The sequence below is a fragment of the Balaenoptera musculus genome, chromosome 1 (genome assembly GCF_009873245.2).
Source record: "Balaenoptera musculus isolate JJ_BM4_2016_0621 chromosome 1, mBalMus1.pri.v3, whole genome shotgun sequence".
NCBI classification, from domain to species: domain Eukaryota; kingdom Metazoa; phylum Chordata; class Mammalia; order Artiodactyla; family Balaenopteridae; genus Balaenoptera; species Balaenoptera musculus.
This window is the reverse complement of record NC_045785.1, coordinates 82102558-82107399: the sequence shown is the minus strand read 5'-3', so window position 1 is coordinate 82107399 and position 4842 is coordinate 82102558. Positions and strand designations below refer to the sequence as shown.

General features: G+C 37.0%; 1 pseudogene; it reads left to right on the top strand.

The window, feature by feature from the left end:
* The first annotated feature begins 3842 nt into the window (after positions 1-3842).
* LOC118882269 lies at positions 3843-4360 on the top strand (annotated as a pseudogene).
* The last annotated feature ends 482 nt before the right edge of the window (positions 4361-4842 follow it).

Genomic DNA, 4842 nt, shown 5'->3' with positions numbered 1-4842 from the left:
GGCAATGATTATTTGGATTTGACAACAAAAGCAAAGGCAACAAATATATTACCATTTTGTTAATTGCTCTCTGACTGTTCTGTAGTTCCTTTGTTCCTCTCTAGTCTTCCTTTGCTTTTTTTTTTTTTTTTTTTTGCAGTGGTATGTTTTAACTTTTTTCTCTTTATCTTTTGTGTATCTACTAGAGGTTTTTCTTTGTGGTTACCACAGGGTTTCATAAAACATCCTATAGTTATAACAGTTTATTGTAAGGCAATGACAACTTACTTTCAGTCACATACAAAAACTCTACACTTTTACTTCTCCGCCTCTCATATTTTATGCCACTGATGTCACACTTTAGATTTTTTTATATAGTGCATCCATTAACAAGTTATTGTAGCTGTAATTATTATTATTGGAGTATAATTGCTTTACAATGTTGTGTTAGTTTCTGCTGTACAATGAAGTGAATCAGCTATATGTATACATATATCCCCTCCCTCTTGGACCTCCCTCCCACCCATCTAGGTCATCACAGAGCACTGAGCTGAGCTTCCTGTACTTTATAGCATGTTCCCACTAGCTAACTATTTTACACATGGTAGTGTATATATGTCAGTACTGATCTCCCAATTCGTTCCACCCTCCCACCGACTGCACTGGGAAGGGCCCTCTGGGGGAAAAGTCTCCTCAGGGTAGAGACATATCTCAGGGCCAGTCATCCTCTGGGGACAGTCTGATCAGGTCAAAGATTTTGCCTAAATGGTCAGCTTCAGAGTTTCCACAGAAGAGAGGCTTTTGACGAAACATCTCTATGAAGATACAGCCAACGCTCCACATGTCCACAGGTGTTACATATGTAGACTGCAAAAGAACTTCTGAAGCATGGTACCAGAGTGTAACAACCACAGGTGTAAGTGCCATCTGGTAGCTGTAGATTCTGGCCAGGCCAGTCAGCCAGCTTGACTGTCCCACCACTTGTCACTAGAATGTTCTCTGGCTTCAGATCTCAGTGAATGATGCAGTTGGCATGAAGGAAATCTAAGCCTCTTAGAAACTGGCACATCAGATCCTTACTACTATAGCCTTTTAACTTTTATACTAGAGTTAAAAAGCACCATCATTATAGTATTAGAGTATTCTGAATTTGACTACATATTTACCTTTCCTTTTCATAAGTTTTCATGTTACTAGTTAGTAGCCTTTTGTTTCAACTTCCTTCAGCATTTCTTGTAAGGCACGTTTAGTGGTGATGAACTCCCTCAGCTTTTGTTTGTTTGGGAAATCTTTATGTCTCCTTCCTTTCTGAAGGACAGTTTTGCTGAGTATAGTATTGGTTGGCAGGTTTTTTTTTTCTTTCAGTACTCTGAATGTATCATCCCACTCCCTTCTGGTCTGCTAGGTTTCTGCTGAGAAATCTGCTGATATTCTTATGGTGGTTCCCTGGTATATGAGGAGTTGGTTTTCTCATGCTGCTTTCAAAATTCTCTAGTATTTGACTTTTAACAACTTGATTATAATGTGTTTCAGGGTACTCTTCTTTGAGTTCTTGCTTTTGGTCCTTCAAGCTTCATGCACCTGTGTGTCCATATCTTTCTCAAGATTTAGGAAGTTTTCAGCCATTAGATTTTTAAAAATTGTTTATTTAATTTATTTGGCCATGCCACACAGCATGTGAGATCTTAGTTCCCCAAGCAAGGATCTAACCTGTGCTCCCTGCAGTGAAAGCACAGAGTCTTAACCACTGGACCACCAGGGAAGTCCCCAGCCATTAGATTTTTTTTTCCTTTTATTTTATTTTATTTTTTTTACCATTTAAAAAAATTTTTTATTGGAGTATAATTGATTTACAATGTTGTGTTAGTTCCAGGTGTACAGCAAAGTGAATCAGTTATACATATACATATATTCATTCTTTTTCAGACTCTTTTCCCATATAGGTTATTACAGAATATTGAGTAGAGTTCCCTGTGCTATACAGTAGGTCCTTGTTGGTTATCTACTTTATATATAGTAGTGTGTGTATGTTAATCCCAAGCTCCTAATTTATCCCTCCACTCCATGTTTCCCCTTTGGTAACCATAAGTTTGTTTTTGAAATCTGTGAGTCTGTTTCTATTTTATAAATAAGTTCATATACATCATTTTTTAAAACTAGATTCTACATGAGTGATATCATATGGTATTTGTCTTTCTCTTTCTGACTTCACTTAGTATGATAATCTCTGGGTCCATCCATGTTGCTGCAAATAGCATTTTTTCATTCTTTTTTATGGTTGAGTAATATTTCATTGTATATATGTACCACATCTTCTGTATCCATTTCTCTGTCAATGGACATTTAGGTTGCTTCCATGACCTGGCTATTGTACATAGTGCTGCAATGAACACTGGGGTGCATGTATCTTTTTGAATTATGGTTTTCTTCAGACATATGCCCAGGAGTGGGATTGCTGGGTCATATGGTAGTTCATATGGTAGTTTAAGGAACCTCCATACTGTTCTCCATAGTAGTTGTACCACTTTACATTCCCACCAACAGTATAAGAGGGTTCCCTTTTCTCCACACCCTCTCCAGCATTTATTGTTTGTAGACTTTTTGATGATAGCCATTCTGACCTATGTGAGGTGATACCTCATTGTAGTTTTGATTTGCATTTCTCTGATAATTAGTGATGTTGAACTTCTTTTCATGTGCTTTTTGGCCATCTGTAGCCATTAGATTTTAAATACGCTTTCTGCCCCTTTCTTTCTTTTCTTTCTTTCTCTTTCTTTTTCTTTCTTTCTTCCTTTCTTTTTTCTTTCTTCCTTCCTTCCTCTTTCTTTCTTTCTTTCTTTCTTCCTTCCTTCCTTCCTTTCTTGCTTGCTTGCTTGCTTGCTTGCTTGCTGTGTTGGGTCTTCATTGCTGCACGTGGGCTTTCTCTAGTTGCAGTGAGTGGGGGTTACTCTTCGTCTGCCCCTTTCTGTCTGTCTTCTTCTTCTGGAATTCCAATGATGCTTATATTCATTTGCTTGAGATTATCACTTAATTCATGTAGGATTTCTTCACCCTTTTTCACTTCACTCGTTGTTCCTATAACTAGCTAATTTCAAAGGACCTGTCTTAGAGTTTGCTGATCTGTTCTTGAAGCTCTCTATTGAATTTTTCAGTTCTGTCATTGTATTTTTCAGCTCCAGTTCTGTTTACTTCTTTTTAACCTTATTGGATGCTGAATATTGTTTATTCCTATTAATATTGTTTATTCTTGAGATTTGTTTTTGAACATGGTTAAGTTATTCAGAAACAATTTTTTTCTCCTTTTTAGTCTAGGATTTATTTCTCCACTATTGAGGCAAAACTTTTGAGAATTCTACCTGATGCCCTGAAAATGATGAGATTTTCCACCCTCACTGGTGGGAACAGAAACTATTCTCAGAGTTGTCTGAGCTCCCTCCAATTAGTGCCGGTTGTTCTTTCCTTGGATTTGTGTAGTTTCCTCTCATATATTCACTGATCATTACTTACCTGAAAACTTGATGGGAATCCTTTGTAGATTTCAAGAGTTGTCTTTGTGCAGCTCCCTCCTCTCTAGTACTCTGCCCTATGAACTCTAGCTTCTAAGCTTCCCCAGATTCCTATCTTGTCCCTTCAACTCAGGGTAACTGCTAGACTCTGCTTGGGTTCCCCTTCCTTGTGCAACGCCTAGAAACTCTCTCCAGGTAATAAGCTGGTGCAAATGTAGGGTTCACTGTGTCTTTTTCCCCTATAAGGAATCATTGTTCATTGTTGCCTGATGTCCAGTGTCTTGAAAATTGTTGTTTCATGCTCTTCCTTTAAGCAGCCTAAGGTGATCTCTGAAAAAGGTTCACTATTTACTTGAGCAAGAAAACTCCACAAAATCATGCAAATAAAGAGATTTGAGTCTTTGCGTTCACTTTAAGAATACTCACGAAACTGCTCAGGCCATTAGTAGTATGCATATTCAAAAAGCCCCCAAGTTTCTGAAAGATGTTACTCTTTAGAAGAAATGTGTGCCATTCTGTTACAATGATGGAGATGGCCAAATAGTGGATAGGGCTGTACACAGAGTAAGTGGCCCAAAAAGAGTGCTGAATTTTTGCTATACATGCTTAAAAATGCAAAGAGAAATGCTTAACTTATGGGTTTAGATGTAGATTTTCTGGTCATTGAATACATCCAGGTGGAAACAGGCCCCAAGATGCACTGCCATGCTAACAGAGTTCATAGTTGGATTAACCCATACATGAACTCCCCCTGCCGCAGAGATGATCCTTACTGGAAAAGAACAAATTGCTCCTAAACCACAAGAGGAGGTTGCACAGAAGAAAAAGATATCCTGAATAAACTGAAGAAACAAAAACTTATGAACTGGAAATAAATCCAGCATAAAAAAAGTGCAAATAAAAGTAAAAAGAAACAAAACCAAAAAACTGTTGTTTCATATATTTTGTCTGGTCTTTTAGTTATTTCAGGCAGGAGGATAAATCTAGTCGTTGTTATTCTATTTTGACCAAAAGCAGAAGTGTAGCTTGCTTATATTTTTAGGATTAAGCATCTACATTTATGAGTAAGACTAGCTTATAATATCCCTTTCTTGTACTTTCTTTGTAAGGTGTTGGTATCTCGTGGAAGTTTTGATAAATATTATTTTCCTAGGAATCTGTTCTTTTAGGCTAAATGTAAAATTATACTTAAAGTTTTCTATATCCTCCTATTAAATTTTTAATGTCTGCAGCATGTATAGTTACATTCCCTGTTTTATTACAATTATTGCTTATTACTGGATTCTTTTTCACTTGATCAGCCTCACCAGACATTTCTCAATTATACTAGTCTTTTGAAAAAATAACTTTTGGCTTT